At 34.4% G+C, this 26,207-nt stretch overlaps 1 protein-coding gene across 6 annotated transcripts in view; it reads right to left on the bottom strand.

The window, feature by feature from the left end:
• FUT8 (fucosyltransferase 8) overlaps positions 1–26,207 on the bottom strand; it is a 122,312-nt gene that overhangs the window by 68,813 nt on the left and 27,292 nt on the right. For 3 of the 6 annotated variants that reach the window (XM_062577376.1, XM_062577379.1, XM_062577380.1), the window contains exons 2-3: positions 21,643–21,765; positions 10,878–10,967 (exon numbers count right to left, since the gene is read on the bottom strand). The gene's annotated coding sequence lies outside the window, so the exon portion shown is untranslated. Of the gene's footprint in view, positions 1–1,456; positions 1,481–5,491; positions 5,587–10,877; positions 10,968–21,642; positions 21,766–26,207 lie in introns of those variants that run through there. The other 3 variants (XM_062577377.1, XM_062577378.1, XM_062577381.1) reach the window with 3 other exon arrangements.

Here is a 26,207-nt window from a genome sequence, read left to right as displayed (position 1 = left end):
TCCTAGGAATTGTAGAAAATGAGGAAGATGAGAAGGAATTGAGGTTTCAAATAGAGTAAAATAGACACAGCAGTCTTCATACACTGCTAAAAGTTTTGTAGTGTTGTTATATTCACACATTCCAAAAGCAGACTGGAGTTCAGAAACCTAACTCTTTAGAAACATTTTTCTTTTGCTTTAAAACTATCATCAAACCCACTTTGACAAGTATCATTAATAAATACACAAAAAGTGCTGGAAAAGCTTAAAAGGTAATAGCTTCTCTTGTCTAAAACGGCTGCACTTATTAAAAAATGTTTAAAAGCAAACAAAGTCACCTTAACTCATTTTCTACTTAACAAGACATCATTTAATGACAGTAAGAATTTCCTCGGTCTATCTAGGACAGATCTTAAGACTTAACTGGTAAATGTGTCCAAAATGTTCAAAAGTATTATCACTCTTTTTTCTCCCTCTCTGCAGTCTAACATTTCTACTTTTTATAAAAGACTGAAAAGATATATTCAATTCCCAAAGCAATCCATACTTCCAATTCTCAAATCTACAAATCAGCTCTGTTTCCTTTGAGATACTATCTGCATCCATGTTCTTCTGCAATCTTCTTCTCCATTTATCCCCTCTTTACTTTCATTTCTATTTCCTTTCATTCATACTTTTGTTCTGTTCCAATTCCATTTCAAGTTCCAAGAAAAGATGTTCCCTTCTTGCGGTAACATCCATAATCATCCAGTTATGGAGCTAGGTCTGGAGCAGTGACTTCCAGATACAAGAATTCAAATAGAGTTTTAAGAATGCTGAAAATTTTCTCTTGTTATTTCGGGGTAGAGTTTTTGTTTGTGTATTTTTGAAGGAGGCACAAAAATTACATTTAAACTAGCAAGATGATAGACACGGTAAAGTATCTGAAAACTGAGTATCACTACTTAAATGGAAACCATTTGTAAAAGCGCTCTCAGTTTTTCCATCTAACATATCTGTGACAAGCAAATCAGTTTTCCTTGAAAGCAATTTCAGAATCCCCTGTTAGGTGCAAATGATTTTATACAGATCTCTAAGAAAGCTTCACATAGCTTTTGTTCTATCTTAGCAAAAATGTGGGACTACTTTCAGGAATTCTCCTGCAATCTCTTAGATCACAGTTTGAGGAAAAAACAGGGCTTTTTATTTCATTTTTATTTCATGTTTCTCCTGAGGAATGACAGTTAACTTTATAGTGTCCAGTCTGTTCACTCATCAAATACTGTAGATGTTGAGACATTCCTAAAATAGTCCTATCAGGGTAATTCATTGGATCCCTCTCATTCATCAGGGTGGCCAAATGGTCTGGTACTGAAATGCTAAACAAATTTTTGAATAATTATTTGGACTTCCCTAGGGAAGATTTTGAAAATCACTGTAGTTCTCCTCATTAAGAAAAGAAGGTACTAAACTAATTGGTCCCATACCAGAGCCCTACCTCAAGAAGAAAAGGTGTTGGCTAGTGTAGGTTTTTCTCCTTGATTTATAGAAGAGGTGGAAGACTTTTCTTGGGTCTGCTGTCTTAATCAGGTTGCAGAATAACCTTCTCAGAAAAGTCTGAAAGATGACAATCTATAACCAGAATTCACAACCTCAAATAAAAGAAACTCTACTTTAGCTGCATGGTATCTCAGTAAGAATTTCAGTTCCATTCATTATAAATGATAAGGTTTGAAATATCATGGTACTAATATTCTGCCTGAATATAAGGAAGAACTTCTTCACTGTGAGAGTGACAGAGCACTGGAACAGGTTGCCCAGAGAGGTTGTGGAGTCTCCACCTCTGGAGATATTCCAGGCCCGCCTGGATGCAACCCAGTCTAACATGCCCTAGGTGACCCTGCTGAGCAAGGAGGTTGGACTAGATGATCTCCAGAGGTCCCTTCCAACCTTACTGATTCTAGTATTCTATTGAAGTTCATACAGAATCAGTGTGTTTGCAAGGCAATTAGTTCCAAAAATATTACCAAATGATTTTGCATATAATGTGTTCAACCAGAACAGATGGAGCAGGGGGAAAGCAAGAGAGATGAGAGAGTGAGAGAGAGTGGGCAGGGAGAGAGGCTAAGCAAGAAAGGGGAGAGAGACCAAGAAAGGATGGTAAGTGAAAGACAATGATGGGGGAAAGCCAATAAAATGCAAAAAAGAAATGGCAGATATGAGCTTGAATAAATAAACTCTCAATAAACATTACACAGAAGCAATAGTATATAGACTTTTACACAAAATCTACTAGCTAATAAAAAGTTGTGGGAGCTAGAGTACTTGGTTTTAAGAGGCTACTGACAAAATGCACACAAAAACCTAGTTGAGGGAAGACCCACCAGGACCCTACAATGCCAAGGTACACAGTATATGAAACAGAATAGGCCATGCCCAGCCCATGAAGGGTTTTTTCTGTAAGTGAAGCAAGCTTAGTGTCATATCAGTTACCCATATGAACAATTAAGATAAAACATTTATGGATTGAAGTTTGAGGTCTAGGTAGGAAAAGAGTATTATTATTATTACGACTATGCTACCAATCACCCAGTAAATTCTTGGCAGCAGTTGCAATATGCTGAGCAAAATCAAAAGGTCAGTAAAGGCAAGGGGAAAAAAAAAAAAAAAAAAAAAAAAAAAAAAAAAAAAAAAAAAAGGACAACTTCAAATATTCTTCTGTTGATTGAGTAAATATTATACCGGGAATTATACTGAGATTAATCAAATGCTATAGACATCACAAAATTACTGCCTAAGACAAAAGCTACTAAGGAAATTCATACGAGAAAAAAATAACTCTTGCCTTAGTCATAGGTAGTTTGTAGAACTTAGATCAAAATTTCTGCTGAAGGAGCACTTATAGTCTTTTAGCCTTTTTAAATCTTTTTGCTTAGTCTTAGTAGTCTTAGTACTTTTTACTCTGCATAATATACTCAGATCTGATCTTCTTCTAGGAGCAACAAAAGTAAGAAAAATCCACCACGCTTGTCATTAATTTCAAGAAGGAAATATAAAAAGAGAAGTGCCACCTCTAAAGGTACCATGGTAGAAGTTCTTAACTAAAATGACAGGTAAAGGAAACTACTATAATTGGGAAAGTATCCCCCCAAAAATTAAATTCATGATCAAATGATGAAATAGATAAGACTGCAAATTCTGGTATATTAAAGGCATTAAAGGCAAATTAATATCGAATCTTACCAGAACCAGATAGCCTACCAGACTGTCTCTAAAGCCTACAAACGACCAGTGTATAAAAGAACTGTTTAGAGTCCTTTGCAAGGAAAATAATTATTTCCTTTTGTTCATAACAGAAGAGCTTCAACAGACTCGCACACTAGGTATCTTCTTTATACAGGAGATACTGGTCTGCCTCAAACAGTAGAGTTAGTAGAACAGGTTATAAAACAAATTCATAAAATGAATATAATAAATCAGCAGGAAGATAGGGTATTTTCTCAATAGTTTTAAAGTTTTTCAAGGATGAAATAGTTTTGACTATTAACTGTAGCACGTAACCTCTCAGTTGCAATCAACTTGTAGCAAAGGAAAAGAGTAAACCTAGTTCTCCTTAAAGGCTACAGCATGTATCCATGCAACTATATGCCAGAAAAATGACACTCATGTCATGCAAACTGGAAGAAATAAAAATAAGAACAAATAGAAATGTGGATATAGACATAAATATTATCAAAAGAAAAAAGAATTAACATGGCTTTGTAAAGAGAAATTATGCCTCATAGATTTATTAAAGTTCTTTTGAAGCAGTAAGCAAACATACAGTCGAGAGAGCTAATTGTAATGGTTACACAGCTGATCTAGCCAACTTGAGTTTCCAAATGTAATTCAACAGGATCACTCTTAATCTTTTAAAGAAGTAAAGCTGCATGGAAAAAGAAAGGTCATCATGTTACTCACTGTCTGGTTAAAAGAGAAGAAACTGACAGTAGGTCAGGAAGTATGGAGATCATCAGCACACAAATCCACTAACTCTAACCTAAGATGAATCATAGCATATATAGTTATCAATATCTGGTCTGAAACTGAGTATAAAGAGTCCTCCAAATCAAAAGACATGGAAAAGCCTGACTCTCCATTTAAAAGCAGTACCAAAAAATATATTCTATTAAGCAGGCACAGAAAAAAATCTAACTAAACACTGATTAGTGTGTAACATTAAATAAAGGATCTTCATTTTTATTAAGAATTTTATATATATATATACACACGTATACACACACACATATATATATATGCACTCTACATTTTAATTTATTGGCCGTTCCCAAAGTTTTAGCTAGAATTCTCCCTTTTGGGAGATGTGTCACGATTTAAATAGAATTTACAATATGGTCAGAGCTTTTGCAATATTGTCTGAAGCATCATAAGCTCTTATGAGAAAGTATTTCACAAATTAATAACCTTCAATATAAGTATACAAATTTTAATCATAGTTCAGGATGACAGCTGAGTCAACCTAAACCATAAAGAAACAAACTGCTCTGAGAGCTAATGGTCAACTGTTGAACAGCCTTAGTCATCTCACTTTAAGTTCTGAGATCCTGTTAGACTTTTGACCTGGCTCCATATTTCTAGTCTATCTTATCTTATCTGTAACTGGATTTTCCTCCAGATACTGACTTCCTTGCATTTTCCAATGCATAAGCATGCCAAAACACAGTATATTGATAATTAGCTAGCATAAATTCTTTGCTGTAACTTTAGATCAATTATCATTTCCTTTCTAGAGGATGTGGAGAATAGTTGACTACCATCTTATGACAGCACCTTCTAAAATATTTAAATCTTCTACCTCCTTTCTTTTCAACACAACAAACAAAGGATTCACGCTTTCCTGGTAGATCTCATTTGCTGAAATTCTTGTGATCTTTCTTTCTCTCTCTTCTAGATGTTTACAATAATTTATCTTAAAAAAAAAAAAGAATAAGTGAAAGGCTCCTTTTGGCAGATTCCATTCTGATACTTACAGCATCTTGACAGATGTAATAAAGTTCCTCTATCTACCTCTTTGCAAAAGAAAGGGCTTAACCTGAGTGTTTTGGGTGAAAGTATTTCTCTATTCTCCCCAACACCTCTTGGAATTATCTCCAATCAGTTATCTTCCAACCTAATTTTCTGTTTAAGTTTCATCATTACGCTCACATAAGAGGGTTTCAATCTGATCTCTCAGGGAAATCATCTCCCACTCATAAGAACCCTGCTAATGTCCATAGAGGTTCCAGTCACAGCACTGATACAGGTGCTCGTCACGGACTGAAAGATTAAGCTGAGTAGAAGTAGCAGCATAAAAGAATATTGTGGCAAAAGAGTCTTTAATGCCAAAATTAGAGTGGGGCTGGAGATGTCCAAATGAAATTGGTAACCTTCAGGGATACTTGAATGTAGGCCAATCAATACACCAAAAAGAGTCTAGAATTAAGTCCTTCCATGAAATCTTTATCTGTGGTGAAATGAAGTAGTTTGGACTTACACGAAATGGCAAAAAATCTTCCACACATGAATCCAAAGGATCTTCTAGTTCCACAGGAGTATGAAGATGAAGAGACTTCACACAACTACGAAATCCTCCCAAAACAATAAGAAAGATAAATAGACATCAGTGGTAACTGACATTAAATTCTGGGGGGATTAAAATGTAAGAATTTTCTGTCACTCCTTATAAACTGCGTTATTCAAAAGTGCTGTTGCAAATACTTAAAAAAAAAGAAAAAAATATCATATCAATATTAGGAAAAGGCAGTGTAGAACAAGAATGAAATAATGTTAAAAGCAAATGAGCAAATGTTAAACTGAAAGCAAAATATCATCTACAGTAAGCTATTTTTTCAAGGTTTAATTTAATCCTCTAGCTTTATTAGAAAAGGTCACTATAAAGTATGCAGTATTATTTAATGACGCAGAAAAGTTTTTATAAGTACTTGCTGTTACAAATCATTAGGAATATACAACCTTTAATGCATCAGTTGAATGGTAACTAACACTATATACAAGGAAGTCAAATTAGAATTTATTTACTGGTAGTGCATCGTACAGAAAAAGTGTTTAGTGTCACAAATTTATCCTCCATTAAAGAGAAGGCAGAATATTTACACAAAAATAAGGATCTGCTTCAATGCCTCAATCAGGAAATCAAATCATTCCTACTACACATGTAAGTCACAAATGACTGTAAGTAGATAAAATGTTTTATTGTCAAATTAACAGAGGAGGTCTGGCTAAAAATCATTATTTCAAATGGGAGAATGCACTACTTACGAAATAACAAAAGGAAACAATAAAGACAACACTAACTTAATTCAAATGCTAATAAATAAAAGCATACAACTCTAATATCATCAGGAGAAATAAGGTGCATCCATGTCAAAGCTTTTTTGCAATATTAAAAATTCTTCACAGTATGGACTCTCCTTTTGAATTTCATTGAAAGTGCAGACTTATTCAATGCTGAAGCCTTCTTATACTATAACTTCAGATCTTCAACACAGGAAATAAATACCCTAGCAGGTGGGTTTGCTATTGAGGAGACTTCCTTAACTATATGAAACTACATCTACTGAGTTAGAAAATAAAATCACAAGCAACAAGAACTAAAAGTTAGGAGAAAGGTGCAATGTGATTTATCCTTACCAAAATTTGGTTAGAAAGATTCTGCCACTGAAGTATGGAAGCTTGATGAGTTTTCAGACTTACACAGCTTACCAAGAAAGTAAGCTATCAAAAATGGAGTTGCTAAAGCAACAGCCTACTAAAATCTAAAACCTAGACCACCAGTTTTAGAAGAGTCTGAAGATTCATATGGAAACACTAGCAAAATTCATAATATTATAACGCTGACAAGAAATACAAAGCAGAGGAGAGATGAACCTTAGAGGATCCTGGTATTATTTCTAAGTTTCTAGTACGTGTTCTGAAATGCCTAGGTCACCCACACACCAATCACTTTCAATTTAACTGCATAAAATTTTATAGTTGGAAACAACTTTCCCTGAAGTTCAAAAAAATGAAAAAAAAAACAGAAACAAAGGCAAAAGGAAGCCATATGAGAAAAAAAAATAGATAAACATTCAAAATGTTCTGTAAGCAATCTTCTTGTAGTAGATTTTAGTTCTTCTCTTTGGAAGTCAATGCTTAGTTTGCTTCTACAGTAAGGAGCTTCAGAGGTAGGTTTATCTCTGTATAAACAATTTTATTCTATAGTCATAGATACAGATTATTGATGCAAACAAAATGAATCAAAGTAAAACAAAAGATGAACATAGATGGATTATAAACAGAGTTGATTAACTGCTCTAAAGTTTCAGTATTTGTCCAAATAGCAGCAACAGATTGCCTAAAATGACTGACGATCAACGAAGATATGATAAAAGTGTGCCCAGACTGAGACTTCTACTATTCTTTTGAAGTTATAAACAAAGGGTATAGCAGGTAAAATAAACCAAAGAGAAGAAAAACAATAAGTATAATTTTCTGCCTTTCCTGGCAAGCCTAAGTTCAATCAGAATCCTGTTTTACAGTAAAGTAACTGAGAAATATATACACTTCCATTCTTTTATATAAGCCTCTTCATCAATTAGTGATCTCCACCACAAATATTAGAGTCATTATCACACACAATAATGCTGGTACCACTACTGAACAAGGTCTTTACTTGTCCACCTTAGCAGAGTTTCTAAGATTACTTTGGCAATCTAAGATTACAATGGCAAACATTTATCTAGGTCTTGATCAAACTGCATCCAAATTACTGTGTTTTTCTCTTTGGCATTGGTATTTGCCCATATTTCCCCCACTCACACTCAAAAGAAACTTGTAAATACATATTTCTGATTTTATATCATATCTTTATAACCTTACATCTTTGAACACCTCTGCAGGCTTCCTATAAGCTTCTAGCTCCACATGCCAAAAGCAAGATTGTTTTGTGATATCTCAAGCAAACTACTCGTTTTCTAGCTACTTTAAGAAGCTACTGACATTGACAGGGACATAGCTGTTATCTTCTCTTGCCCTTCACTGACCACACATGCTTTTTGTTCTACAAGTACCTGTGAGATTTTCTTGGACTGCCACAGAACTGACTAAATCTTACTCCCTTTCAAAATTCTGCCGTGGCAACTAGAAATCACTGTTTCAAGGCAGTCGCCTGGCAGATGGTACACCATGACTAAATATTACTGTCTTAAAATATGCTTTAGTATTTCCCCATTCCCTTCTCCATATCCCTTCTATCATTACCTAGATTGCTATTTCCCTAAGACATAAACTCTCTTTTTATCTCAGTATCTATACAGCATCTTGTGCAGTGGCCTCATTAACTCACATAGTCCATCAGTCCAACACTGCTAATTCAATTAAAAAATATCTTAAGAAATTTCTGGATTTTATTTACCACCAGACTAAATATCATCCCCTACAAATAAGAAGTGTAGAAAAATTCAAGTCATTCAATTAGGAGATTTTACTGCAAACTTTCCTCCCAATTTTAAAAAACAAAACTAAAAAACAAAAACCTTTCTTCCTTCTTCTGTTCACAACAAATAAAAATCTCTGATTCAAAATATTTTACATAGTAAAAAGCAAAACAGGAAGAAGACTGACTCAATTTGATATTTAGAAAAATAACACTACAAGAGGATAGCTATATATTTGCTTTTCAAGTTCAAATAAACAATTTGCTACTAAAACTTCTCCCTTTCCCATGGTAGTTTATGGTATACAATTTGTCAAATTGGGTGAACTTTATATCTAATACATCATCACCAAAAACTGTTCATAAGATCTGCTATTCATCCATTAGGAAAAAAAATCATTTGCATACCTACAAAAGAAAACCTCAAAACTATTTTGTTACCGTCATTATTATGACATTATTGTAATTATTTAACATTATATCATGAATATAAGCATACAATACGAAATTCTGTCCTCTCAAGAAGGAGCTAATAGAACAACATGCTTGAGAAAACCTATACCTACATTCAGATGTTTTGTAAGGTCCTAGACCTGGAGTAACAAAAAATGGGTTTGTGTAGACAGCTAGTAAATGTACCACAGTGAAACATGTGATTCCCTAACAGAAAAGGATAACTATCTTATCTATGAATGCCTCAAAACTGAGTTAGGGATATCATGAGTTAACAGCCTTCAGAGCTGGTTTCTGCAATTCATTAGAAGTCTGTATCAAATTACTGTAAAAGCTGAATATCACTACTATATCAATAACAACTAGCTCACATCTACTTCGTAAAATAACAAGAACCAAACTGAAGGTAAATGCTAGCAAAACTGAGGTGATCCTGCTAAGTAACAGCTTCGAAACTTTTCTCATCTTCCCATGGACTATTTTATTCTATAAGATTCTGAACCAATCCCATGCTGCACTTCAATATTTGAGCAAAAATGAAAGAAAACTATAGTCTTCCACCTATGACACGGAAACTGCTATTCCATGCACTTTCTCCTCATAACTGGACTTTCAGAGTGTGATTCACCTTGGGGGTCTCCATAGATTGGAATTCCATGTTAGAAAGCTCCATTAAAAATCTCTCTATATGTATATTGGACATTTGAATAATATCCATATTTGCCTATTAAAAATTCTTTGCATAAAAATCTGTAGCAGTTTCAAAAATTAACATTCTAGTAATTCTACAATAAAGACTTCTGAAAACAGCCTTTAAGAGAGAGAAATTATCTGTATATGTTTCAAAACAGAGTGGTTTTATTCAATCTAATCAACAGTTTCTTCCCAGAGAGTCCTAACATTTCTAACATTTGTGACATTACTTTCAGTTACCCAACAAAGAATGAAAGAAATTAAATTAAATGAAATGTGGTTTATCTGACTGATATACCAGATGGCTGTGTTCTCATTCAGAGCAACCTCGACAGGCTGGAGAAATGGGCTGACAGGAACCTCATGAAGTTCAACAAAAGGAAAGACCAAGTCCTGCATCTGGGGAGGAATAACCCCATGCACCAGTCCATGTTGACTGACTGGTTCAAAATCAGCTTTGTAGAGAAGGACCTGGGGGTCCTGGTGGACAAGCTGACCATGAGCCAGCAATGCACCTTTGTGGCAAAGAAGGCAAACAATATTCTGGGCTGCAGGTCAAGGGCAGTGATCCTTTGCCTATACTGAGCCCTGCTAAGGCCACTCCTTGAGTGCCGCATCCACTGCTGGGTGCCCCATTGCAAGAAAAATAAGAGCATACTGGAGCAAGTTCAGTATAATGATTAAGGGATTGGACAATCTGATATACAGGGAGAGGCTGAGCAAGCTGGGATTGTTTAAGCCTGAAGATGAGATGAGTTGGGAGAATTTTAACAATGTACATAAATACCTGACGGGAGGCAGTAAAGATGATGGATTCAGACTCTTTTCAGAGGTGCCAGTGACCACACAAGAAGCGGCTGGCGCAAACTGAAATACAAGACATTTCATCTAAGCCTAAGGAAGAAAAAAAAAAAATCCCTCCTCTTCCCACTGTGAGGGTTGGCAAATCCTGGAATAGGTTGCCCACAAAGGTTGTAGAGTCTCCAACCTCAGAGATCCTCAGAACCTAATTGGACATGGTCCTGAGCAACCTGCTCTGGTTGACCCTGCTCTGAGCAGCGGGGTTAGACTGGAAGATCTCCAGAGGTTCCTGCCAGCCATAGCTGTTCTGTGAATGTGTGAAAAGACAAAACTTGTCAGGAGTTTAATTTATTCAACATTCTTATGACTTTTGATGTGAAAAAAGCTAATTTTTAAGATGCATAACATGTAGCTGTACATTGTGTATTATTTTTCACATGAACAGCTGCATATTTTTAAATGATGATATCTTGAACAAGACATTTGAAAAACAACTTACCTTTGCCATAACAGTAGGAAATAAACACAACTGCATCTTAGGCTTTGAGATAAATAAGTAATTCCACTAGTCCAGTAGCCAGGGAAATAACTGTAGAAAAGAGGGAGGAAAAAAAGAAAAAAAAGAAAGAAAAAAAAAAGTAAAACCCTCTGGTTTCCCATTCAAAAAACAGTATTCCATTCCACATTCCGCAAGAACATTTTTCTTTCAATTTTCCCTCATATTGTAACATTGAGAAAGAATCTAGTTTTTATCTTAAAATATTACACTTTCTACTTTTTATTTAATTAATTATGGATTATCCACACAGATCTGTTGTTACCTTAAATCAGAATATTTCATCCGTCTGTCATTATACTTACACTACATCCAATATGATCTAGCAGTCAAAGAATGAAAGCAAAGGCTATTTTGCAATTTGTATTGATTTACTGAATAACTTGGACAAGCCAGTCTCACCAGACACCAGTTTCTCTTGTTAATATTTATCAGAATCAAAATGATGCTTGAAACTGAATTCATTAATGTTTACAAGCACTATTAAACCCTCAGGTGAAAGCTACTATACATTTTGAATGAAAAATAGGAATCTGTTTAATCAATTAATGTGCATCTGCTAGTTAACAGTTTGGTCAAACAGCTATATTTCCCCATTTCTAAGCATCACTTACTGTTCAAAATACCAGTCAGAACTACTAGTGTAAAGAATGTTAAAAAAAAAAAAAGAGAGAGAGAGAAGAAAAAAAGGAATACTTATCTTCAAACATTTCTGTTTTCGTAAAATGAATACAAAAGCATTCATGTATGTTATTTCATGTATATCACATTTTGTAAAAAATGTTAGGGAAAGATTGTGAAGAAGGTGAATTTTATTACTGACGGTCACTTTCTATCATACAATAAAAAAGTCACTAAAATAATCATAAAATAACTTGAAAAAAAATCATGAAACTAGAGATGGGGAGAAAACAAAATACAAACAAATTGAATAAAAGAATGTCACGATAGGAAAATACAACTCCCAATATTTCAAGAAAATTCTTGCTGTCACAGAAAACAAGATCAGCTTTCTTCAAAACTTCCTTAACCTAGAAGCTTAATTCAACCCTCACAGCAAAAATCTTCTTTGTTCATTTTAGCATTTATTAGAGACAGCATACGTATTGTTCCAAGACCTGCCTTCTGTGAATTCTAGTAACACATTTAAAAAGTATGTAACAACACACTTTTTAGAAATGTCATCTATTCTTTCTTTGACTCACAGTATTGAGGGTTGGGGGGAAGGATTCCACTTTCTTGTTCAAAATCATTTTATGCTCCTTAAGATAACTGGGTCCTGTGGGACCTTCTGAGCAGATAGAGAGATTCCTTGGTGATATACTGACCATGCTCAGGTAGGAAAGGTTCAGGAAACTGTAGGGCACAGAGGTCAAAAAAAAAAGAAGAAAGAAAAAAAAAAAGTAATATAAGAGCTTGCAGCCCAGGTAAAGAGACAGGAGTAAGGAACAAGGAGTTGACTACCTAACCTCAGGCCTGATGGGAAAAAACTTCCAAAAGACCAGAGGACAATGTGCAGTTCACAGTTTGAAGTCACTGAGCTTGCAGTAACCAACTCGGGAAGCAAAGGCCTACCCACAATGACAACGTGGGCAGGGAAAGATTCTTAAAAGATTTTTTACTTCTTTTTTTATCTTCCCTATTCACTAATTTTAAAAGTTAGTTATCCTAGAACTTGGCAGCTTTTTATTTAAAAGCTTTTGGTGTTCTTTCAGGAGCTAATAAGGAGAAAGCCTAGGCAGAACCACATCAAAATTATGGCCAACTCAGGATCCTACGTTAATAAACACCTGGTGGTTTAGTTGGCACTAATGGCAGTGGTTCAGAGAGATCTATACCCCCAGCACTTGGGTTTGTTCAGCTGAAAGTGTATATAGAACATACACAGGACACTGAGCTTGCAACAGTTCAACAGAAGTTAAGAACTAATCAAAACTGAAAACTTATTTCAAACTAGATAAAAGACTTGCATCAACAGTCAAAACAAATACAATTTGAAAATACTATCCAATCCTCTGTTTTAGATACAGTAATAGAAACAAGTGCTTACAATTTCTGTAACATAGCGCATTTGGGAGTTTAAAAAAGGATACAATAATTTGTAATGTTTTTTCATGAAAGCTACTAGTACAGTTTCAACAGACAATTTACACAATTTTACACACAAGAAGGAATTTTACTTTGAAAGGAAAGGAGAAATGCAGTTCACTTTTCAAATACATTTGAGATTCTCTGTCAAAGTCAGATGAAAAATAATTGCTGATTTTTCTTTCAAGACTGATAAATGAATGAACTGTAGAAATAATATGCTCTTCCACAGGAATGACATATAAAGATTCATTTCACTAAGCAGTAGATAACAGCAGTCTTCAGTTTTATAGTCCCTCTTAAATATTAAAATAATACATTAGCTAGAAACAGCTAAGTAAAAAATTACCTTTGTCTTATCTGAACTAACCAAATATCTCTGGAAGATTAAAAAAAAAAAAAAAAAAATCCAGCAAACGAACAGGACAATTATATAAGGTTTATTTATTTTTGTTTGCTTACTAAATCAACTCCATACAACCCTACATTAATACAGTCACAGTCAGGAATGAATTCTTAACTATCAAGCACTATCTCCCTCCACAGCCAAAAATGAATAATCTATTGGTAACCCTTGCACAAACCTGACTCCAGAAGAAAACAGGAAGAGTAAGCATAATTCTGTGAAAGCAATTTAGTAAAAGAACAAAATACTGAAGTCAACAGGAGATTTTAACTTATGTTAAAAAAGAAATGATTTCTGATAATGAATTACTTGCAAACAGAAACATGACAAAGTCCATCAACTAGAAGCTTAACTTACATAAATTCAGGTCACAAGGAAGCAGAAAGGAGCTCCTAAATCTGTAAGTGTGTAACAGTTACAGGAATCAGGTATAGAAACCAATAATTTAAGGAGGTGGTGGACTCTCTGTCACTTGTTTCTTTAAATCAAAGCACCAAAAATGCTTACAAAAAACTAAGATGCAAAAAGTTGGCTTCTTTGGCCTGCAAAAGTCACGTGAGACTAGATGAACAGAAATTGCTTAACTATTTCTTAATAGAATTTATTAATAATATTCTTAATAGATCATAGAACTTAACGTTCATAGCTCTATGAAATATTTCTAGAGATAGTAAATCTCTAGAAAGAACAAAGAAGGCCAGTTAGTATGCAGCTTTACAGACTAAGACAAAATCTTAAGATGATCAATGGCCAGAGATGACATAACATATATTTTGAAAAGCTATAGGGATGGAAAGTTTTCATGAACGAGTCTCAGTGGAACACCTTGCAGGATCTAACTGCTACTGGCTTACTTCTTATAGCAGCTAAGGATTTGTATTAACCAACAGCCTCTGTGCTAGCATGACCCATTACTGGTCACAAGATGTACTCCTGATACATGAGTTGCACTTAAACTACATATAAATTACAGATTGACCATCACTTCTAGAGAAGAACGGACCCCTACGCACTCTGGCATGACCCAGTTAAAATGTATATACAAACACTTGCAGAGCTCTGTAACCTTTCAGAAAACCTTTTAGCCACAATGGCCTAACCTTTGATTTTTTTTTTTCCTCCAAAGGTCACAAAAAGCCTACCTGATTTTAAAAATAAGCTAATCCTCTCCAAATTTTGCCTGATATTTCTCTTTATATCAAACTGAACTTGCATTGATTAGAAACTTAAAGAAGAAAACTACTGACTTTATATTATTACTTTATATACAATAGAAGACAACATCTTTTATATTACATGTGGTTCAATAGTCATGAAATTTAAATAGTAGTGAGATATTTTTCCAAAAACATGTTACTTTATTCCTTATTTTTGCATTAGAATCCAGTTATCACAATCAGGCATCAGCTTTGCTTCCTGTCTCAGTGCTTTGCTGGGACCAAACTGTAGTTGCCTTTTCTACAGTTTCCATCACTAAAGTTTAAAAAACTGTATATAAACTACTGCGTAGGCTACCAATGCTATAAAGCTATTTTATAATATAAGAAAAGACATGTCAAGAGACAAAAGTATATGTAAAAATCCTTGACCAGCAGCATAAGAAGCTTTGTGTGAATTACATAAAAGACGTAATACAATAAATTGCATAGAATCATTAACGTCATCTTATGGCCATTACAACTAGTGGTAGAAATAAAGTTGAATAAAACTGTAGCCATTGCTAGGCAGTTGCAGGAAGGAATGGAGAAAAATGGAAGGGAAATAAGTTTGGTAGAAAAGCCTAAGGAAAAGAATAAAGAATTACAGCAGCAACTGTGTATTCAGGGATACCAAGGGAGGTGAAAACCGCACAGTGCTTGGAGGTGCTGATGAACGTCTGTAGGTTCACAAGCACTGACAAATTAAAGTAGCTCATGTTCAAGTTACTGACTGCTAGGAACAGACGCTTGTTGGAAGCAGAAATTAGAGATACTGGTGAGAGACAGGGATGCTGCTTGTGGAAAGTGCAGTTTGCTATCGGCAGCATAATCTGAATACCTTGGATGAGGTGCAGAGCAGGAGAAAAAAGATGGACAACCTTTAACTGGTATTTGATATTTCAATCCATGTTGCTGCTGAAACTTTCCACTGAATCTTCTCTTTCATCAGCTTCCCCACATCCTTCTATAATGGCTGCAAACACCAGAAGCAAGAGTAGAGGTGGGATCTGTCTGCTCTTGACTGGCATCAGTGATATGTAACAGTCGAGAAACTTAACTGCAGCCTGTCCACAACTCAGGTGCACATCTATAAATCAAGCTGAAAGAGCTGCCAAGTTTGCAACTGCTATGCAAAACGCATACACTTGGCAGCCAGAAGAGAACTGGAGCGCTACTTGCAACCAGGAGGTTTTGCAAACTTTAAGTGTAGCTAAAGCTATACAGTAATCAGAAGCTGGGAAAGGAGTCACAGAAATGAGCCTCCCTCATTACACATGGAAGGTTCAGAGACTAGATGATTTGAAAACCAAGTAACAGAAATCTTAGAATATGATTTTGAGTGGTCTGCATCAGGAAGAAAATGTCTAAAGTGATCTCTATTAAAATAAACATAGATTCATTTTGTATCACCATTTTCTAATTTAAACTGAACTGTTTTCTGCATTTTTTTTTTTTACTAAGAACAAAAAAAATGGAAGACAATAAATACTAATATTGACGGGATAAACAAGTATTTGAGCTAAGTTTGATCCTACTAGACCACAATACATGTATCTTAACCTGTAAGCATTTCCCTCAGCACTCTGATTTTCTTATAAATGTCTTTCTATTTTCATAGATAAAAAGCTTTTACTTTAGGACACTGAAACCTACACAGTACAAAGCATAGTAAGTATAGCTAATCTATAACTAATGACCTAATTCAAGTATGCAAAGCAATTTACCTACACCAGCACAGAGTTTCATATTATCTAACTTACACTGCTTTACAGCTTTCACATAGCTTCATGCTACAAAACTAGGCTCCTTCCCACATTTGATCCCAGCTATCACCATACACAAATGCACTGTGGATCTGTGCACATTTTTAATATAAAAAAATCAAAGAACTGAAACACTCAAAGTACTTATCAAAATAGTGAGTGACTTATCAAAAACACTAAAAGTTGCCAATTCAAAATCTCAGATAAAGTTGCCAAGAGCTTTTCCTCTGAAAACTAACACAACATGTCATTAAAGGAAAACAACAGATTAGCTTTAAAATCGTTGAGTTTTAAACACTTTTGAAGGTATTTAGTTTTTTGTTTAATTCTATTTATGTCAAGTATTAAGATCAGACTGCTAATCAAATTTCCCACCTATGTTTATAATATCACTAATTCATAGTACTAGAAGCAATCAGGTTTTTGTCCTAGTGAGCTATTTTCCACAACATACAAGAACATTTTCTGTATATCACATTATCAATAGAAACAAACGAAACAGTTGTTTGTACTTTTTAAGAAGAATATTTTGTAAACTAAATGTTCTAAGACTACTTCATTTGTTATATAAAATCTGTAGTTATTAAATCAATATGAACACTGTATTGTACAAAAGGCTAAAACTGTTTATTTTCTCACAGCTATTCTAGTGAAATCTCATATAAGTTTTTCAGAATGGTAAAAAAGAGAATAATTTGGGGTTTGAAATACGCTTTTTAGAAAAGGTCAAACTTTAAGCAAAACCTAGAATCATGTGTTTGTCTTACTTTTTACTAGGCAAGTTTACAGTATTATCCACAAATAAAGTGGATAGTTAAACTTACATTAAACTTACAGAATCATTGCATATGGACTCATTATTTGGGAGAAAAGTAAGATTTTATTTAGTGGTGAATGCCTTGTTCACTTCTGCAATGAATATGTGGCTATATCATGGTCAGCTATACTTGTATTTAGTAGTCCTCCAGTGCCATCCCACAATTCCTAGAACTTGCAAATTACACTCCTTTCATCTAATCTTTTGTTTTACATAAGATACTATCTTTACTTTCAGTGTAATTTTTTAGCCCTTCCATTCAGCTTCTTTCATTTCTGAATTGTTCAGCCTAATTTTAACAGTTACATGAAGAAAAACTAAAAGGTGCCCATTAGCCCGAGCGCTGGTCTTTCAAGAGCTCTCCATGGTTCTGAGGAACCTCCTGCATGGGTCACCTCCCTCTAAACTAGCAGCAACTTTGCTGAAGAGCCTGGCTAAGGCCAGGCCACAGTTAAATAAATCCTGCACAAGTTTGACAGATTTTTCCTCAAGCAAAGAGAGTCCCAGGACAGAATGATCTAGAAAGGTAAAGGGGACTTTTAATGGCATTAGAATTCAGCTCCATTTGGAAGGAGGAGGATAAAGGATCTACATCTCTATTCCTGAAGATGTTAAGAAAAAAAGGCACCACTGAAGGAAGAAAAAAATAAAAATCAGTCAAATGCCTATTCTGAAAAAAAACAACACATCAAAGTGCAATTAAAACATAAATGGCAGCAGAAACTAAGCAAAGGGTAGGGGCTTCCCAGTGATGCCCCAATCATTGCACACTGCATCATCTGTTCTAAGCTACTCAGAAATTAAGTACTGTTTTTCAAAGCTAGTTTTGCTAAAATCAGAAGATGTCAGATCAGTAGAGAAGTACACTGAACAGCTTTTAAATATATCTTGAGCAACCCCATCTCCAGGCTCACAGCTCAAGGGGCAACGAGAAGGAAGAAAAAATGAAGAGGGAAGAAATGGTCCCATAAATCTACAAGTAGATGATATCTCCATTCTTCTTACAAGGAGAGTAAACCTTTGAGGACTGGGAGCCTAAAGGATAGAAGTTGGCAGATTATAACAGTGAGATAGAAATTATCACACATATACATAAATGAGTGTTTAATGGTTGCAAAGGTCCTATGGTATCTCGACTGCCGAGTGCAATGATGGGCTTTTATGACTAAACTAAAGTCTTAGAAAATGCTGGGAAGGAGCTTGTGATTGAAGTTCACATCCACTCCCAGAAACAACACATGAAGTAGCAGAAAAGTCATCCCTGGACAACAATTTAAGCTGCTTTATAAAAGACTATAATGACCAGCTTTTTGCTCCTTGTGTCACAGACAGACCAAACAGAGGCAGACTGCAAAAACTGCACCCACACATCTAATATAATGGAACTCAAAAAAGTTATATATAACAGCTGGGAGCTTCACATTCTCTTATCACTGAAAACAGACTCCATAACATGGGAAACGAATTTGATTATCAATTTTTGAAAAAAATGCTAGGGAAGACCTAGGAAATAAGAGATTAGTAGGTATGACTTCCACATCAGGTAAATTACAGGAAATTACAACATAGATTAGAAATACTAGGCACATAGATATATACAATATGACAGAAAAGAGTGTAGTATTTTCTGAGAGAAGTTATGCCTCATATATTGACAAGGTTTTGTGAACAATTAAACTAGCATGAAATTAAGGGAGATCTGGTTGATGTCATATATTTAGATTTTCAGAAAGCACTATTAAATTATGAAATTCAGTGTAATTGGGATGTGTTTAAGGGCAAAATGTGCATATATTCAAAAACTGATTAAAACAATTCTTGCAAGAAAAATCCATCCAGTGATATGCTGCATCTGTCTCAGAAAGGTACCAGAAGCTGAGAAAGTAAGCTGGAAACATCAGACAGAAATGCCACCACAGGCCTGGCTACTTTCTTACACTTATTTCACAAACAGCTGGTGCTGACAACTGAGGACAAGAAAGTGAACCAAACAGAATTTTGAAATGAATTTTTCAGACAAAAGTTCAGATCAAACAAACTTTACCATTGACTGGTTCTGTTTGGATCAATATATTTGGATATGGGAAGAACAGAAGTGAAAGAAATTGCACCAATATATAAAAAGAATCAACACAGTTTTCTGATAGAGTTTTGGTAAAGTTGTTCTTACAGTCTTCAAGACAGCAAACATAATAATCATGAACATCTGAAACGCCATAGGTAGGAAAACTATTTTTATTAAAATGATTGCAAAGCTAATCAGAAAGGTGCTATAATTCATGGTGGTAATGATACATAGTGAATGTATATGCATTTGGATATGGAAAGAAAGAGTAGAATTCTGCACATACACAACAGGTCTGCCATAGAATTTAGGGGCTTTTTTTGCAAAAGTAACTCTTATTGTGCCACTGCCTAAAAAAATTAGAAGCTAGTAGAGAAGATAAAATTTACTTTTCATGTCATGTTCTTTCACTCTTGATTTTTGTGAAAAGAATCAGTAAATCATAGAAAAAAGAAACTACAATGTGTGATCACTGTGATATAAAAACAGAGAATGATATCTCACAGTTTAAGTATTTTTACAATAGAAATGTTGTAAAAGTTTTTTGGATGGCAAAATAAAACATGAAATACATATTTCTACAAAAATAAAGACATCTTACTCATAGTAAGTAAGTTTTAGTCCTTATATGGAAAAAAAATGTGACAAGACATATTTGGTCTGGTAACTTTGTTCTAATCTGACAGGCTAGCCAGTTTTTATAGCAAATTGACCGGAAAATCCCAATAATAATTTTTGTATTTGCAGTAATTACTAGGCTCTTCTCTGGAAATCGGAATTAATAGGACAATCTCAGTTAAGGATTTTGAAAAGTAGGCTATTCAGAAAACGAAAATCAAACAGAATTTGTAATTGTTTCCATCGAGTATATTATTATGTCCTTTGAGTCTAAATCAGAACACACTGAAACACACAAGCAAACTTAAAACAGTAAGTACTATAGAAACAATACCAAAATTATAATATATTAGGTGATGCTTCAAAAAGTCATTAGGCAGTTTCCATTTCTTCCCAAAAAGTTCCTACAGTCAACTTAAAAATGGCCTAGCTATACACATTCAGACCCTTGTAGATGAATCAAACACCTTTTCTATTAAGCAACAAAAAAAAAAAAAAAAGCATAAATATCTCATGTTCAACCAAGAAGGGTAGGTTAGTTGATCTCCTGACTTCTAAGAGCTAAACATATTTTTCTGTGATTTTTATATCCTAATGAGATCTGTGTATGTTAACACTTTCTGTTCATGTCCCATTCATGTTCCACAAATCCATTCACAACATTCTCATGTACACACTTACTATCTAAAACAAAGGCAGATTGCACTTTTCAGAACAGGCTCATTCAGTGTAATAAATACAGCTGTGCTCACAGGGCAGAACAGTGAAACATCTGTATCGCTTACTGCTGCTGGTATAATTCAGCCCTTCTTATTGTTCCTGCTTCACATTCCTTACTTATATCTTGATCCTGTAATTGGCATCTATAGAGGCATCCATAAACACTCAAAAATGTCAGCTGCAAATCAATACACAAGTCTTCTCAGAAATGAAGAAAACAGAACCCCTGTCTACCTAAACAATTTCATATATATTCATTTTGCAACAAAGTTATTTTTAAACTGCTCAGAGACATGGTCAGTCATCAAGTTGGAAGAGTTTCTTTTTGCCTTTTATATTTATATATATATTTGTGCAGGTGATGTTAAATAAACAATTTACTAGCTTAAATTTACATACTGGGGTGGGGGGGAACACAAAAGATCAACACTACATTCTCAGTGCACTGGTGCCTGGTCTATTTACTAATCATGTTATACAGAGTGGAGAATGGAGACTACCAAAATACCAAAACCCACAGGCTTCATTTAAATTCTAAGTAATCATAAAGTATTATATTTCATGTCTGTCAGGAAAAAAAAAAAGACACTCAAACTTGTTTTAGAATTTCAGGGAACACAATGTAATTTAGATTCTAAAAAATTATTGATGTCTGCTATTCATATATCCCAGAAATTCACTAAATGGAGAACCAAAAACTGAAAATCAGTCAACTACTATTAGTGATGGTAAGTAGAGGCAAGCGCAATTTCCTTCCCACTCCCTGTCCCTCACCACAGTTTTAACACAATAGTATCAACTTTACAGGTACTGCAATTCTTTCTTTAAAAATGAATGTTTATATTAGATTGATTTTTTCAGATATACCAGCTCTCTGGTAGCTTTCGCCTTCCACAGTTGTGTACCTTTTTGTAAAGAAACAATAAAACAGCCACAAAAATTCTGAATTAATTGTATTTTACAACCTTCTTATTGTCAACCTGTATACATAAAAACATCAGAATTAAGTATGTAAGCATACTATTACAGTACCTCAGATGCAATCCTAACTCTCTCTTTTGGTGTTCTTCTATGGAAGGCCAGGAGAATTTCAGTTTCCTCAGAGTCTGGACCAGATACATCTGCTATTTTTGTATTTTTCATAAGAGCAGCAACCTGAAATCAAAAATAACAATCTGAACATAGAACACAAAAGTATTTGTGAATTGGATTCAGTTTTTGAGATGCTGAGCTAACACAACCTCAACTGACACTAACCAGTACTATAATGCTCAGTTCCTCTGGAGAAAAAAAAAAGTTCTGGCATTACTTAAGCCAGAGGAAACACAGGAAATAATACTGTTTTAGTTGTCGATTAATACTACATAAATAACTTTAAAACTGTTAGTAGGTGCCACCTCAATTTATTTGAAGCAGAATTTTAATCTTTCCCTTTATGTAGTTCAACTTATTCGAGAGAAATGGGAACCCTCATAACCTGAGTTACTTTCAGAAAATGTGTCACAATTCTACGAAAACATTTCTTTTTAAATTCAGAACAAAATCGGAGTGCTAAGCTCCTTCACTAAACTATAGCACCTAGGTTAAACAGGAATGCTGTGCTTGTTTATGTCTCTTTACAGTGGCCCGGCTAACCGCTTCTGTCACTGGTATCTTTCCTACAACTGCCACAACGCCTACTTTTACACCTCAACACACATAGATGTTAACTCTTTTACTACGGTCACTGCAATGCTTCATAGTGTAATACACAATATTTTGTCTCCTGGTCCTGTAACTACACTTCTGAATACTGATGATCACAGTGTAACTGCTGATGGATATCAGCATCCATACACCAGGAGATCAAAACTGATTTAAGCTTTCTTAAAAAAAGCAAGAACAAAAAGAAGCTACCTCAATATGACAGCCAGATCAATATCACTATCTCTTTATTTACTAAATACACTTCAAATCAGTATTAAAGACAGCAACACAGCGGGAAAAAGAATGAATCGAAATGTGACCATGCATTACGAGAAAATTCATGCAGCATTATGGCAGTCTACTGCCATAAAAGCCCAAGGTATTTTTATTAATGAAGGATTTTTAGAAACTTATTCTCAAATACTGAATGTTTGGCAGGATATTTTTGGTTTTCATTGGGAAAAAAAAAGAAGAAAGTGGTAAGCAAATAATTTAGTATTGTAAACTGTCAATTGTTATTTCACAGAAATATGATACCGTATAAATTTTTCTCCTGTTTAACTGATTCATTAAAAAAATTAAAACAAGTAGTACCTTGTAACTTTATGCACCCTCACTTATAAATGGTCTTAATAGTTATGAATACACCTTTTAAGATTTCTGTGGGGAAAACTCACTACATAACAAAGAATGGAAGGTAGTTTATGCAGATTGAATATCTGAGTTTATCTCACTTTGATTTGCATGGGCAGCTCTGGAGATAAACAAAATATTACAGATCCAATGCCTATCAACCTTAAAAAAAACAAAACAAAAAAAAACACACCACATACACAACCTTGGGTTTGGGGATATTTATTTTTTTCATTTATTTCCATCACACACAAGCACTTAAAGTTTAAAATACACATGTGCAATGGAATATACAGTTTAAACAGATAGTACACCTTGCTTTCTCTAGTAGTGATGGTAAAAGGGCATCTCAATTAGCAATGGGTGAACAAAAAGTCAACTCCAATATTTTTTAAAAAGCACTGTGTTGATTTGCTTTTAATATACTTGTGAAAATTCTCCAAACTTTAAAAGATCCTCATGCTAGCAAAAAAAAAAAAAAAAAAAAAAAAAAAGAAAAAAAAAAGAAAAAAAGAAAGAAGGAAAGAAAGAAAGAAAAGAAAACAGGGTACTGCCAGCCAGACCTATAAACACTGAAGAATGTTTTCATTTGTTTTAGATTATTAAATAAGAATGAGTTAAAAAAAAACAACACTCAGTTATGCACAAATATAAAAACAGTTATTTGTTATCAAAACTTGGAACGGGCTTTTAAAGAAAGAATTCACATTACAATATACAAAAAGATAAATTATATATGCAATAAACAGCAACAACTGCTAGATAAAATTATGTGCCACAGTTCTTTTTTGTAAATAATACATATTAATATCATAACCAAAAAAATGGGAATATTCAAGGCCTCTGTTTTTGAATTATATCTTTAATACAGTGGGTTGAATTTAACTCTGTCTAAAAATTCATTTAAACTCTTATTTTTCCTTGAACCAGAAAAGAACCTGAAACAGTATTTTGACACATGCTAAACCTGGATTAGAAAAAAATCGAACTAAACTGAAAAATTTGCTGATTGCTATGTAAGTGCACACACAATTGTATTAGTCAAATACAGAACAACTGCGGGGGGGCAGGAGGATGACGAAAAATTACTTTTCTACTAACTTCAACTTTATGTTTATGGAGAGTAAAACATCTATATTTTAGTCTTTCCATGTAGTATTCAAAAAAGTTTTCACACACTGTTGTGACTAATACACACACCCATTTCCTCATGAACTTCTACATGTGCAGATTCATTTAGTACCATTCAGATTATTTTTTTTTAATGCGTTACCTAACCACAGGAAAGTGTCCTCCCAAATTTCGCTATGTATTCACTTCTAACTTTCCTCACTCCCACTCTATGTTAGAGAGGCCCACAAGAAGTTGGCACTGAGAGTAATAATCATTCCATATGAATGAGACACTTGATTGCTCATCATAACAGAATAAATTACATTCAGAAAATATACTGTAGTTGTATACAAAATAGAAAGCAAGATAAAGCATATTAATACTCTTCCTGATAAAAAATAATTCAGAGTCAAAATTCAAAAAAGGGAAGGAGAGAATAGTAGTTGTGTGTATACACACATATACATGTTTCAAGAGAAGGTCACTAAAGAAACAGTAGAGATTAAGACCATTTTGAAACACAAGATCCTAACAGAAGTAGCTGGCAATGACCTGGTGAGTGTTTGCAGGAAAAGGAGATTAGGAGGGTGCATACATGTACAGAAGTACTAATTTGCAAAAGTGTTCTATTCATTTTCTCTATGAAATTATCAGCCAAATATTTCTTCTAGTGCTTCTTTAAAGACCGTTTTGAGCCTCAGTACATACAGAACTGGAAAAGTTCCACAGATTTTAGAAAATCATACAGAACAAAATGATTATTCTGTATGCAACAGGAAATCTCATACTCTCTGCCATCAGCTCCATCTCCAGATTATTTGTTTACAACCACTTACTAAACCATCAAAGAGTAAATGCAAAGGAATAAATGAAATGCAGACAATGAGTAGTCCTTTGATACAAAGCAATTAGAAAAGAAATGGGAAAAAGCCACAAGGGCAGACAAATCTGAGGGATTTGCAAAGCTCAGACCTGAAAGATCCCTGCTCCAAAAGGCATGTGGAAGAAAAGACAAGTAGACTGAGGGGATGGGAGAGCTTATGTTATTAAGATTCTCCCTGAAGCCACTAGAATGAATGAATTGCATTCTAGTAATTTTCTGAATAGAGCCTCAGTTTTCCTTTTCCTTAGCCTTGCTTCATGTTATGGTCCCTGCTCTAGTGAGCCATCTAAATGATAATCCCTTCTAATATTAACATGTTGCTGTAAAATGTTCTCAGACTCAGAGATTAGTTTACACTGCTTGCATCCTAGAGACATTCCCTGGAATACTTTTAATGCACTGAGTAGCAAAGCCTAAAGAATATAAGCTACTAGCTGAGAAAGTAGGGATTGGTTGAATACTCCTGACGTAGTGATTTCGTGGAATGCTCAAATTACATGTTCATGCTATTATTGAGCACTTTTGACTCTAGGTGCATGTTCCAGAACAGAAGCAGTCTTCAAAAACTCATCACTCCAAACTTACTGTAAAGCACTGAAGTAGTGCATTCAATTTTCTGTTTGTATAAAATAATTTCAGATGCATCAGCATTAACTTTACCTCTCCAACAGGACTTAGTAATACAGGTTTGTCATACAAATCATTTCATATCATAAAACAGCTTCTTTAAGAATTACCTGGTAATTAATAGCCACAGTAATTAACTGAAAAGCTGAGAGAGTCCAGGTATGCTTAACGTTGTTTTCTAGGATATCCTTGGAAAAACAGACAACATCACTCTAAAATGGTAAAATATGGAAAATAGCAGACTGAATACAGCTGGAAAAATTGTTTGAATGAAACCAGTGGGACAAAATTAGTGTAAACACCTTTAATCTGAATGTAAAGCACCAAAGTTTTAGTCAGAAATAAGGAAATAAACACAAAAATATTTTAATCCAAATGACTTAAGAACCTATGGTTCACCACACCAGTTCTTAATCATTTTGCCATCCTCCAGAAGAAACACAAATCCTTCTCAAATCAGTTGAGTGTTATGTACATAACAACAGCACACACAATTTTTCCATATTTGCTTGACTTCTACAACTACTAAAGCATGCTGAAATGAAGATGAGATAATCAAGGAGAAAGGATGCATGATACAGATGGTGCATTAAAGTCACCAACTGCTGCAAGTATTCACAGACCAGCTGCACTGTGCTGAGTGGTACTTTTGGGC

Source organism: Rhea pennata, chromosome 5 (genome assembly GCF_028389875.1).
Source record: "Rhea pennata isolate bPtePen1 chromosome 5, bPtePen1.pri, whole genome shotgun sequence".
Classification (NCBI taxonomy): domain Eukaryota; kingdom Metazoa; phylum Chordata; class Aves; order Rheiformes; family Rheidae; genus Rhea; species Rhea pennata.
This window is presented reverse-complemented; position numbering and strand designations above follow the sequence as displayed.